The following is a 14,462-nucleotide window of genomic DNA, read 5'->3' as shown; positions in this document are numbered from 1 at the left end:
TTTCAATCCAAAATAGCAGGCAGCACAGCAAAAAAGTCGAAGACAAATTGTCATTTCAACTGACCAGAGCTCTTGCTACAAAACGTAAACTGGAGCTTAGAAACTGAAATACATAGAGGTTTAAACCAATATATGTATGTTTTTCTCAACGAAAGTCAATGGAGCTTAACCATGTGACAGAAACATGTTACTTTTTTGCAAAAATCTATCGAATGAGCAGATTGCAGGACCATCTCCCAGATGAAATGCAGAACATCCTTGACAGGAAGATATTATTTATAAACAGGCTATTTAGTTCCTTGTTTTCCTAAAATCCTGCTCCCCTATCTAGGTCCAGAAGCAAGGTTAGGCTTCTTTGAAATATTCACATGTTTTAACCTTTAGTTACATGTCCTACTTGAACCATGAAAATCAGCGAGCATGTTTAACACTACTAGAACACTAAACCAACAAAGTGAATATTTAATCCAGAAAACATTAGAGTAGTCCTGGTTATATGAGTAAATATTAATACTGTGAAGCATTAATATATGTGCAAGATCCAAACAGATTTTAGGTTTTCACACTGGGATGCCTATTGGCAATGACTGCTGTATTTCCACTGTGTGGTGGAATCACCCTGCAAGCTAACTTGTGAACTAACTTTCACACCTTAACCAGAGCCCTAGGACCATATAAGTATAACGGGGCCGATTCACAGAACTAACTTAGGACAACATCCTAAACTTGGTATTCACAGAAGGCATTTAGTAGTAGTAAACTTAGGATTTTGTCTTAAGTTTGACTTAAGACAAACTTAAGACAAACTTAAGACAGACTTAAGACAAAGTTACGACAGACTTAAGACAGACTTAAGAAAGACTTAAGACAAACTTAAAGACAGACTTAAGACAGACTTAAGACAAACTTAAGACAAAATCCTAACTTAAGTCTGTCTTAAGTCTGTCTTAAGTCTGTCGAAAGTCTGTCTTAAGTTTGTCTAAAGTCAAACTTAAGACAAAATCCTAACTTTACTACTACTAAATGCCTTCTCTGAATACCAACAGTAGTAAGTGTAGGATTTTGTCTTAAGTTAGTTCTGTGAATCGAGTCCATGAATCCTTTGTCAATGATCACAAATCCACACGTTGCATCGTTGCTGAGATAAACCTAAAGATTGTTGCTCTGGCTAATCCTGCAAACAAAACAGGTGATGGACCGAATGTGGAACAATGTCACATATTCACCCCAGTCCAAAGATCTGGGCCCAAATCCATCTTTTTTTGCACTCCACACCACCCTGGGTTAGACAATGGCGATATGCAAATCCGCTCTGACCCTGTGCCCCATGGGAACAGTCCAGTCCGAACTACAAAAGCCATGTCCTTCCCAGAACGGAATCAAGCATCCGAGGACCGGACCGGTTTCGAGGTAACACCTCTCATCAGCCCGGCTAGCTTGACTCCAGTGGTGTGGAGTGCTTGGGACCCACGTCTGAGCATCCCCAGCGCACTTATGGTGGTATTGCAAACAAAACAGGTGATGGACCGAATGTGGATCAATGTCACACATTCACCCCAGTCCAAAGATCTGGGCCCAAATCCATCGTTTTTTTGCACTCCACACCACCCTGGGTTAGACAATGGCGATAATTTTCTCCCTGAGTGTACTGGGGTAGCTCAGACGTGGGTCCCAGAGCCTCCACACCACTGGAGTCAAGCTAGCCGGGCTGATGAGAGGTGTTACCTCGAAACCGGTCCGGTCCTCGGATGCTTGATTCCGGTCTGGGAAAGATATGGCTGTGTAGTTCGAACTGGACTGTTCCCATGGGGCACAGGGTCAGAGCTGATTTGCATAAAGCCATTATCTAACCCAGGGTGGTGTGGAGTGCAAAAAATGATGGATTTAGGCCCAGATCATTGAACTGGGGTGAATGTAAGACATTGATCTACATTCTGTCCATCAAATTGTTTTTTGTAATATTCTCCCTGAGTGTACTGGGGTAGCTCAGACCTGGGTCCCAGAGCCTCCACACCACTGGAGTCAAGCTAGCTGGGCTGATGAGAGGTGTTACCTCGAAACCGGTCCGGTCCTCGGATGCTTGATTCCGGTCTGGGAAAGATATGGCTGTGTAGTTCAGACTGGACTGTTCCAATGGGGCACAGGGTCAGAGCTGATTTGCATAAAGCCATTATCTAACCCAGGGTGGTGTGGAGTGCAAAAAACAATGGATTTAGGCCCAGATCATTGTACTGGGGTGAATGTAAGACATTGATCTACATTCTGTCCATCAAATTGTTTTTTGTAATGTTCTCCCTGAGTGTACTGGGGTAGCTCAGACGTGGGTCCCAGAGCCTCCACACCACTAAAGTCAAGCTAGCCGGGCTGATGAGAGGTGTTACCTCGAAACCGGTCCGGTCCTCGGATGCTTGATTCCGGTCTGGGAAAGATATGGCTGTGTAGTTCGGACTGGACTGTTCCCATGGGGCACAGGGTCAGAGCTGATTTGCATAAAGCCATTATCTAACCCAGGGTGGTGTGGAGTGCAAAAAACGATGGATTTAGGCCCAGATAATTGTACTGGGGTGAATGTAAGACATTGATCTACATTCTGTCCATCAAATTGTTTTTTGTAATTTTCTCCCTGAGTGTACTGGGGTAGCTCAGACGTGGGTCCCAGAGCCTCCACACCACTGGAGTCAAGCTAGCCGGGCTGATGAGAGGTGTTACCTCGAAACCGGTCCGGTCCTCGGATGCTTGATTCCGGTCTGGGAAAGATATGGCTGTGTAGTTCGGACTGGACTGTTCCCATGGGGCACAGGGTCAGAGCTGATTTGCATAAAGCCATTATCTAACCCAGGGTGGTGTGGAGTGCAAAAAACGATGGATTTAGGCCCAAATCATTGTACTGGGGTGAATGTAAGACATTGATCTACATTCTGTCCATCAAATTGTTTTTTGTAATTTTCTCCCTGAGTGTACTGGGGTAGCTCAGACGTGGGTCCCAGAGCCTCCACACCACTGGAGTCAAGCGAGCCGGGCTGATGAGAGGTGTTACCTCGAAACCGGTCTGGTCCTCGGATGCTTGATTCCGGTCTGGGAAAGATATGGCTGTGTAGTTCGGACTGGACTGTTCCCATGGGGCACAGGGTCAGAGCTGATTTGCATGAAGCCATTATCTAACCCAGGGTGGTGTGGAGTGCAAAAAACGATGGATTTAGGCCCAGATCATTGTACTGGGGTGAATGTAAGACATTGATCTACATTCTGTCCATCAAATTGTTTTTTGTAATTTTCTCCCTGAGTGTACTGGGGTAGCTCAGACGTGGGTCCAGAGCCTCCACACCACTGGAGTCAAGCTAGCCGGGCTGATGAGAGGTGTTACCTCGAAACCGGTCCGGTCCTCGGATGCTTGATTCCGGTCTGGGAAAGATATGGCTGTGTAGTTCGGACTGGACTGTTCCCATGGGGCACAGGGTCAGATCTGATTTGCATAAAGCCATTATCTAACCCAGGGTGGTGTGGAGTGCAAAAAAAGATGGATTTATGCCCAGATCATTGTACTGGGGTTAATGTAAGACATTGATCTACATTCTGTCCATCAAATTGTTTTTTGTAATTTTCTCCCTGAGTGTACTGGGGTAGCTCAGACGTGGGTCCCAGAGCCTCCACACCACTGGAGTCAAGCTAGCCGGGCTAATGAGAGGTGTTACCTCGAAACCGGTCCGGTCCTCGGATGCTTGATTCCGGTCTGGGAAAGATATGGCTGTGTAGTTCGGACTGGACTGTTCCCATGGGGCACAGGGTCAGAGCTGATTTGCACAAAGCCATTATCTAACCCAAGTTGGTGTGGTGTGCAAAAAACGATGGATTTAGGACCAGACCATTGTACTGGGGTGAATGTAAGACATTGATCTACATTCTGTCCATCAAATTGTTTTTTGTAATTTTCTGGCTAATCCTGCAACCGGGCTTTCATGTCACAAATAAACACGAGTTTCTAAAAGTGTACTTCTAGTCCGTTCTTTTTGGCTCAAATTCCCTATCGTTCACACAATGGAGCCATGCCTTTAAACTTGCAGCACTGCACTGCACAAACAATAGACAAGTCTGTTGTGCCAAATTTAAAAAGAGTTGTTCACTAACAACATCTTCCACAGGGCTTATGCTATAAATTGCTATTTTGCATGAAACTCAACCTTGCACAAGAATGCAAAGGTGAGACAGTAGGGTACAGTATAGGACTGGTACTTGTGGTACACACTGCAGGACAAAGTCCTGTGCAGAGACAATCACACAGATGTGTGTTTTCGATACCACACTTGCTATCCATAGGATTCAGGTCATATAACACTTGCCCACTCGGTTGCACCTGGTTCACTTGGCGTAAGGGGCTGGATCCAAGCTAGATCAGACTAATTCAGTTGTGGCAAAGCCTAAACGTGTTTGTAATGTTGTGCACCAGACACTTCCCCTTTGCATACATTAATGGGGGGCGGTTGGTGCAAAGTGATTTTGGAGCTGCCAGGGGGCCAACATTTGGAGCTTAAACACTAGGGGCCAGATGTAGGTAGGCTATTACCGGTCGGTAACGGCCGAATTCGGCCGTTACCAACCGGTAATAGACTTTTCCTATGAAGGAGGCTTTTTTACCGATTCGGTATTTACCAAATCGGTATTTACCGATTCGGTATTTACCGAATCATCATTTACCGATTCGGTATTTACCGAATCAGTAAATGATATGTAGGGAGCACTGTAAACAGTGATTCTGGCCTTTAAGGATTCGTTATTTATCACCAACTATAAGTTGGTGGTAAATAACAAATTCCTATGTAAATGCAAATATGTGCATTTACACCTGTGCCATGTGACAGACATACATGCCCTTAGGCCATGTATGTGTGCCACATGTGCACACAAGCACTAATCAGGGGTGCAGCAGGGTGTCAAAGTGCCACCCTGCCACCCTTGACTTTTTTCCAATTTTTCCGAATCGGTAATTACTGATTCGGTAATTGACATTCCTTCCTATGGCCCTCCAGGCCCAAAGGAATGAATGTCAAATACCGAATCGGTAATTACCAACCCTGTTCCCATGGGGCACAGGGTCAGAGCTGATTTGCACAAAGCCATTATCTAACCCAAGTTGGTGTGGTGTGCAAAAAACGATGGATTTAGGACCAGACCATTGTACTGGGGTGAATGTAAGACATTGATCTACATTCTGTCCATCAAATTGTTTTTTGTAATTTTCTGGCTAATCCTGCAACCGGGCTTTCATGTCACAAATAAACACGAGTTTCTAAAAGTGTACTTCTAGTCCGTTCTTTTTGGCTCAAATTCCCTATCGTTCACACAATGGAGCCATGCCTTTAAACTTGCAGCACTGCACTGCACAAACAATAGACAAGTCTGTTGTGCCAAATTTAAAAAGAGTTGTTCACTAACAACATCTTCCACAGGGCTTATGCTATAAATTGCTATTTTGCATGAAACTCAACCTTGCACAAGAATGCAAAGGTGAGACAGTAGGGTACAGTATAGGACTGGTACTTGTGGTACACACTGCAGGACAAAGTCCTGTGCAGAGACAATCACACAGATGTGTGTTTTCGATACCACACTTGCTATCCATAGGATTCAGGTCATATAACACTTGCCCACTCGGTTGCACCTGGTTCACTTGGCGTAAGGGGCTGGATCCAAGCTAGATCAGACTAATTCAGTTGTGGCAAAGCCTAAACGTGTTTGTAATGTTGTGCACCAGACACTTCCCCTTTGCATACATTAATGGGGGGCGGTTGGTGCAAAGTGATTTTGGAGCTGCCAGGGGGCCAACATTTGGAGCTTAAACACTAGGGGCCAGATGTAGGTAGGCTATTACCGGTCGGTAACGGCCGAATTCGGCCGTTACCAACCGGTAATAGACTTTTCCTATGAAGGAGGCTTTTTTACCGATTCGGTATTTACCAAATCGGTATTTACCGATTCGGTATTTACCGAATCATCATTTACCGATTCGGTATTTACCGAATCAGTAAATGATATGTAGGGAGCACTGTAAACAGTGATTCTGGCCTTTAAGGATTCGTTATTTATCACCAACTATAAGTTGGTGGTAAATAACAAATTCCTATGTAAATGCAAATATGTGCATTTACACCTGTGCCATGTGACAGACATACATGCCCTTAGGCCATGTATGTGTGCCACATGTGCACACAAGCACTAATCAGGGGTGCAGCAGGGTGTCAAAGTGCCACCCTGCCACCCTTGACTTTTTTCCAATTTTTCCGAATCGGTAATTACTGATTCGGTAATTGACATTCATTCCTATGGCCCTCCAGGCCCAAAGGAATGAATGTCAAATACCGAATCGGTAATTACCAATTCGGTAAATACCAAATCTTAACGATTCTGTATTTTTTACCGAATAATTACCTACATTGCATTTACCGATTCGAAAATACCGAATCGGTAACATTCAGTATTTTCGAATCTGTAAATCTAAATTACCTACATCTAGCCCTTTGTCTCCAGAAAGATGACTGAGGCTCCTGTTTGTGTCACATGGCTTAGCGTGAACGTCCATAAAACCTTTACTTAATTAGGGGACTTTTTAAAACTCAGTAGGATGAAAGACTGGGTCAGCCCTGCCTGAACTAAATTCACTGCCATACTTACTTTCAAACTCAAATGTGTAATGTTCTGAGATCCCCAATTGTGAGTTTAGCATTCTTACCAAATGTAATAAGTGGAAGAGGTTTGCATTGCAATAGTGCTCCCATAGCTGCTCCCTTTGTTGATGTCATGTACCTTTACTGAGCTGCACCTTTGGGGTGTCCCACCTTGTCTGGGCACAATACATAAAGCTCAGGACCAGATGCTGCTGCTACAGTTAAACCAGGAGGAGGCCGAGCACTGCACACATGAGGGATGCAAACCAAGGAGGCTTCTGGTAACCTAATGGGCGCAGCCCATGACAACACACACACACTCCCTTCCATTTACAGCACTAACGGTGTGCAAACATTCTAGGGAACGCTGCACTAAATCCTTACATGTAAAATGATGCTAAAAACACTAAAAGCAACAACACACATCATTGGGGATGATTTAAGCTTGTATTGGGAGAAGACAAAGGCTTGATACTAGAGGTCAGCGAGGTCAAGGGTATTGCTCCTAAAAGCCTTCATGAGGAACTGTTGTGATAAAAGCACTTAATATCTGCCACAATGTTGTGTCCTGCGCTAGACTGACTAAGCTTGATACCAGAAACTGCATTTTTCATCTGCTCCAGGAGAGGGAGTAATGCAGAGCACTTTTTTGAGGACTTGCTTTGTCTGCAGCGCAGATGGAAGGGTTGTATGAATAGACTATTACTGGGCAATTGGAGTTTGTACACCATTTAGTCATTCAGCCCAATTTTCCATCTGTTTAATAGCTAGTATGCACACCCTGAAGTGGCCGCACGCAAATGGCAAAGTGTAAACAAGCATTGACAAAGCCAACCGCTCTTGGTTTGTATAAGACCAAGCCGTTAGCTGAGTGTAAGCATTTTGCAGCTGCTAGACCCTTGTTAAAAAAAAATCAATTAAATAAATGATAGGAGTGGGACAGTAAATATCGAGGAGTGGGGTATGACTGGAGCGATTGATGACTGGACAGCCCTCACCACCAAAGACACACTGAAGACAATGAAGTCAATCCACTCAGGGGCCCCCAAGGACCTTTGCCCCCACCACATCTTCAACAGAGCCGCCGACACCATCGCACCCATGCTCTGCCACACCATCAACCGCTCCCTGGCGACCACCTCGTTCCCCGACGACTGGAAACACGCCGAGGTCAACCCCCTACTGAAGAAACCCTCAGCGGACCCCACCGACCTCAAAAACTACAGACCCATCTCCCTGCTCCCTTTCCCAGCGAAAGTCATCGAGAAAGTCATCAACAGCCAACTCGCCACATTCATTGAAGAACAGAACATCCTCGACTCCTCCCAATCTGGCTTCAGAAAAAACCACAGTACGGAAACCGCCGTCCTCACCGCAACAGACGACATCCGCACCTTACTGGACAAAGGAGAAACAGTAGCCCTTATCCTCCTAGACCTATCAGCGGCGTTCGACACAGTCTTCCACCGCACCCTAATACGCAGACTCTATGACGCAGGAATCCAGGACAAGGCCCTCGACTGGATCTGCTCCTTCCTCTCCGGCAGGACGCAATGGGTCAGACTCCCCCCTTTCCTCTCAGACCCCACACCTACCACCTGCGGAGTCCCCCAGGGCTCCTCCCTCAGCCCGACGCTCTTCAACGTCTACATGGCTCCACTTGCCCCCATCATCAGAACCTACGGACTCAACATCGTGTCATACGCAGACAACACCCAGCTCATCCTCTCTCTATCCAACGAGCCCAACACCGCCAGACGCAACTTTCGAGAAGGCATGGAAGCTGTCGCCAAATGGATGAAAAACAGCTGCCTACAACTAAACACCAACAAAACAGAAGTACTCATCATGGGCCCAAACCCCGACGCTTGGAGCGACACCTGGTGGCCCACCGCCCTCGGAAACCCTCCAACCCCCACAGACCACGCACGCAACCTGGGAATCATCCTGGACTCCAAGCTCAAAATGGACCGCCAGATCAACTCTGTCTCATCTTCCTGCTTCCACACCCTCCGCCTCCTTCGTAAGACCTTCAAATACATCCCCCTCGAACACCGAAAGACAGTCACTCACGCCCTGGTCACCAGCAGACTCGACTACGGCAACGCACTCTACGCCGGAATAAACAAAAACCTCATCCGCAAGCTACAGAACATCCAGAACGCCGCCGCAAGACTGGTCCTCAACCTGCCAAAACACTGCCACATCTCCCAGCACCTGCGCACACTCCACTGGCTCCCCGTCGAGGCGAGAATCACCTTTAAGATGCTCACCCAGGCACACAAGGCCCTCCACTGCACCGGACCAGCATACCTGAACAGCCGGCTCAAATTCCACGCACCCCAAAGGACCCTACGATCAGCCCAGCTCTCCTACGCCGAGGTCCCCCGCACCAGAAAGACCAGATCGGGAGGCCGCTCCTTCTCCTTCCTCGCGGCCAAAGCATGGAACGCCCTTCCGCTCCACCTCAGACAGACAACATCGCTCCCCATCTTTGCAAGAAACCTCAAAACCTGGCTCTTCGACAGACCCCCTCCTTGATGGAATGGAACCTGCACCCCCCGCCACCCACCCCTAGCGCCTTGAGACCCCTACGGGTGAGTAGTTGCGCTTTAACAAGCTCCTGATTGATTGATTGATTGGGTAGGGTGGAGAAGGAATTGAAAGGAGCATATGTGAAAGACAAGCATTTGCAATGCAATCGGTCGCACATTTGCGAGAGTTTAAGCTATTGGCATTGTAAATGACAATACCTGTTAGGTATCTGTTTTGATAATGTACACATCAATAAAAAGCATTGTCATTTACAATGCCAATCGCTCAAAATCTTTAAACTGGTAAAAGTATTTAATTTCAAAGAAGCAGCCGCCATTGTTGAAGCTTGGAAAGTGAAAGCGTGCATGGCGCACTGAATGTTGCAGGAAAGCATGTCATGCCTACATGCCTGCAAGAGAAGAAACTCTTTAAAGAAAACAGTGCTTAAAGACTGAATTAGATTTACTGTGTAAGAACATAAGTAAAAGGACCAGTACTCATGGGAGGTTACAAATGAAGACAAGGCAGTACTAGGGAGGTACTAACAAGCCTATTAAGGAATCAGAAGCCAGCATTTACAAAGGACAATGACACAAGCCAATGAAAAATATAGGCGGAGCTTCAAGTCCATACGCGATACAGCATGCCTCGCAGACCAGCGCATGCGCTGCCCAGGCTTGAACTAAAAAAGCAGTGAGAGAGAGCAAGAAAACAGACACTTCTAAGGAGCCCAATATAAAATTAAAACATTTCTCCTCCTAACACCTGCCTTATGGAAGTGATAGATTTTGGTGCAAATCTCTGTCTACAATTCTTTGTAAATGTTATGCAGATTTGTGAAGCGCACAATCACTGTCAGGGTTCTGAGCATTTGCAAGTCTAGGTAAACCTAGGGTCTAGTGGGACTACTCGAAAACCCATGTCTTAAGTCAGCTTCTAGTGAAAGATTAGGATTTGTATCAAAACTCCTGGGTGGTTACATGGCAAAACTCACGCACCACCCATAGAGCACCCCCTGGACCCAAAGTATTGAAAAAAGAACAACTGATGAACAGAATGCTGAACAATGTCAAACATTCATCCCAGTACAGAGATATGGGCATAAATCCATAGTTTATTTGCTCACCACGCCATTCCAATTTAGACCCAGCCATATGCAAATCAGTCTTGACCCTGTTCCTCATGGGAATAGTCCAACCCGAACTGCCAGGACAGGTCCTGTCTGGACTAGAACCAAGCATCCTGGGACTGGCTTTGGGGTTTTCCCCCTCATCAGTCAGGCTAACTTGACTTCAGTGGCATTGAGAGCATGGGAACCACATCTGGGTTGACAAACTGCGGTGACAAATGCAAAAAGAACAATTGATGGACACTGCTTTACTTTGGGTTACAATTCAACAGAAATCGGGATTGTGAATCTCACCAGTACACTTTATGTCTGTTTGAATTGAAACAGTAGGGCAAAGTCAATGCAAAGTCTTTTTAAATCTGGGGCTGAAGTTTTACTATCAGCCTCAGAGCACAAAAGGACTGGAATTACCGTGGTCTAAACCACTGATTCTGGCCGGTGGCTCAACATCTGGTCTGTGGTATTCCGGGCACCTGGGTCTGGAATGGGGACTGACATGTAAATAACAGAAGTACCAGCCTGGTTTTCACAGGCGGAGTCCAAGTTCTGGCAACACACATGCAAAGTCTCAGTTGTGGGCTCACTTATGCAGTCTCACTTCTGGGCTCACACATGCGGAGTCTCAGTTCTGGGTTCACACATGCGGAGTCTCAGTTCTGGGCTAACACATGCGGAGTCTCAGTTCTGGGTTCACACATGCAGAGTCTCAGTTCCGGATTCACACATGTGGAGTCTCAGTTCTGGGCTCCCACATGTGGAGTCTCAGGTCTGGGATAACTGATGCGGAGTCTCAGTTCTGGGTTCACACATGCGGAGCCTCAGTTCTGGACTCACACATGCAGAGTCTCAATTCTGACTCACACATGTGGAGTCTCAGTTCTGGGCTCACACATGTTGAGTCTCAGTTCTGGGATCACACATGCGGAGTGTCAGGTCTGGGCTCACACATGCGGAGTGTCAGGTCTGGGCTCACACATGCGGAGTCTCAGTTCAGGGCTCACACATGTGGAGTCTCAGTTCTGGGCTCCCACATGCAGAGTCTCAGTTCTGGGCTCACACATGCGGAGTCTCAGTCCTAGGCTCACACATGTGGAATCTCAGTTCTGGGCTCACACATGTGGAATCTCAGTTCTGGGCTCACACATGTGGAATCTCAGTTCTGGGCTTACACATGCTGAGTGTCAGGTCTGGGCTCACACATGCGGAGTCTCAGTTCAGGGCTCACACATGTGGAGTCTCAGTTCTGGGCTCACACATGCAGAGTCTCAGTTCTGGGCTCACACATGCGGAGTCTCAGTCCTAGGCTCACACATGTGGAATCTCAGTTCTGGGCTCACACATGCTGAGTCTCAGTTCTGGGCTCACAAATATGGAGTCTCAGTTCTGGGCTTACACATGCTGAGTGTCAGGTCTGGGCTCACACATGCGGAGTCTCCGCTCTTGGCTCACACATGCAGAGTCTCAGCTCTGGGCTCACACATGCGGAATCTCAGTTCTGGGCTCACACATGCGGAGTCTCCGCTCTTGGCTCACACATGCAGAGTCTCAGCTCTGGGCTCACACATGCAGAGTCTCAGTTCTGGGCTCACACATGCGGAGTCTCAGTCCTAGGCTCACACATGTGGAATCTCAGTTCTGGGCTCACACATGCAGAGTCTCCGTTCTAGGCTCACACATGCGGAATCTCATTTCTGGGCTCACAGATGCGGAGTCTCAGTTCTGGGTTCACACATGTGGAGCCTCCGTTCTGGGCTCACACATGCGGAGTCTCAGTTCTGGGCTAACTGATGCGGAGTCGAAGCTCTGGGCTCACACATGCGGAGTCTCAGTTCTGGGCTCACACCTGAGAAGTCTCAGTTCTGGGCTCTCACATGCGGAGTCTCAGTTCTGGGCTAACTGATGCGGAGTTTAAGCTCTGGGCTCACACATGCGGAGTCTCAGTTCTGGGCTCACACCTGAGAAGTCTCAGTTCTGGGCTCTCACATGCGGAGTCACAGTTCTGGGCTAACACATGAGAAGTCTCAGTTCTGGGCTCACACATGCGGAGTCTCAGTTCAGGGCTCACACATGTGGAGTCTCAGTTCTGGGCGCACAATTGCGGAGTCTCAGTTCTGGGCTCACTGATGGAGAGTCTCAATTCTGAGCTCACTGATGCGGAGTCTCAGTTCTGGGTTCACACATGTGGAGTCTCAGTTCTGGGCTCACACATGCAGAGTCTCAGTTCTGGGCTCACACATGCAGAGTCGAAGTTCTGGGCTCACACATGCGGAGTCGAAGTTCTGGGCTCACACTTGCGGAGTCTCAGTTCTGGGGCCTGGGCTCACACATGCGGAGTCTCAGTTCTGGGCTCACACATGAGGAGTCTCAGTTCTGGGTTCACAGATGCGGAGTCTCAGTTCTGGGCTCACACATGCGAAGTCTCCATTTTGGGCTCACACATGTGGAGTCTCAGTTCTGGGCTCACACATGTGGAGTCTCAGTCCTAGGCTCACACATGTGGAATCTCAGTTCTGGGCTCACACATGCAGAGTCTCAATTCTGGGCTCACACATGCAGAGTCTCAGTTCTAGGCTCACACATGCGGAGTCTCAGTTCTAGGCTAACTGATGCGGAGTCTAAGATCTGGGCTCACACATGCGGAGTCTCAGTTCTGGGCTCACACCTGAGAAGTCTCAGTTCTGGGCTCTCACATGCGGAGTCTCAGTTCTGGGCTAACACATGAGAAGTCTCAGTTCTGGGCTCACACATGCGGAGTCTCAGTTCTGGGCTAACTGATGCGGAGTCTAAGCTCTGGGCTCACACATGCCGAGTCTCAGTTCTGGGCTCACACCTGAGAAGTCTCAGTTCTGGGCTCTCACATGCGGAGTCTCAGTTCTGGGCTAACACATGAGAAGAGTCAGTTCTGGGCTCACACATGCGGAGTCTCAGTTCTGGGCTCTCACATGTGGAGTCTCAGTTCTGGGTGCACACATGCGGAGTCTCAGTTCTGGGCTCACTGATGGAGAGTCTCAGTTCTGAGCTCACTGATGCGGAGTCTCAGTTCTGGGTTCACACATGTGGAGTCTCAGTTCTGGGTTCACACATGCGGAGTCATAGTTCTGGGCTCACACATGCGGAGCCTCAGTTCTGGACTCACACATGCAGAGTCTCAATTCTGACTCACACATGTGGAGTCTCAGTTCTGGGCTCACACATGTTGAGTCTCAGTTCTGGGCTCACACATGCGGAGTGTCAGGTCTGGGCTCACACATGCTGAGTGTCAGGTCTGGGCTCACACATGCGGAGTCTCAGTTCAGGGCTCACACATGTGGAGTCTCAGTTCTGGGCTCACACATGCAGAGTCTCAGTTCTGGGCTCACACATGCGGAGTCTCAGTCCTAGGCTCACACATGTGGAATCTCAGTTCTGGGCTCACACATGCTGAGTCTCAGTTCTGGGCTCACAAATATGGAGTCTCAGTTCTGGGCTTACACATGCTGAGTGTCAGGTCTGGGCTCACACATGCGGAGTCTCCGCTCTTGGCTCACACATGCAGAGTCTCAGCTCTGGGCTCACACATGCGGAATCTCAGTTCTGGGCTCACACATGCAGAGTCTCAGTTCTGGGCTCACACATGCGGAGTCTCAGTCCTAGGCTCACACATGTGGAATCTCAGTTCTGGGCTCACACATGCAGAGTCTCCGTTCTAGGCTCACACATGCGGAATCTCATTTCTGGGCTCACAGATGCGGAGTCTCAGTTCTGGGTTCACACATGTGGAGCCTCCGTTCTGGGCTCACACATGCGGAGTCTAAGCTCTGGGCTCACACATGCGGAGTCTCAGTTCTGGGCTCACACCTGAGAAGTCTCAGTTCTGGGCTCTCACATGCGGAGTCTCAGTTCTGGGCTAACTGATGCGGAGTCTAAGCTCTGGGCTCACACATGAGAAGTCTCAGTTCTGGGCTCACACATGCGGAGTCTCAGTTCAGGGCTCACACATGTGGAGTCTCAGTTCTGGGCGCACACATGCGGAGTCTCAGTTCTGGGCTCACTGATGGAGAGTCTCAATTCTGAGCTCACTGATGCGGAGTCTCAGTTCTGGGTTCACACATGTGGAGTCTCAGTTCTGGGCTCACACATGCAGAGTCTCAGTTCTGGGC

The sequence above is a fragment of the Lissotriton vulgaris genome, chromosome 11, assembly GCF_964263255.1.
Source record: "Lissotriton vulgaris chromosome 11, aLisVul1.2, whole genome shotgun sequence".
NCBI lineage: Eukaryota > Metazoa > Chordata > Amphibia > Caudata > Salamandridae > Lissotriton > Lissotriton vulgaris.
This window is presented reverse-complemented; position numbering follows the sequence as displayed.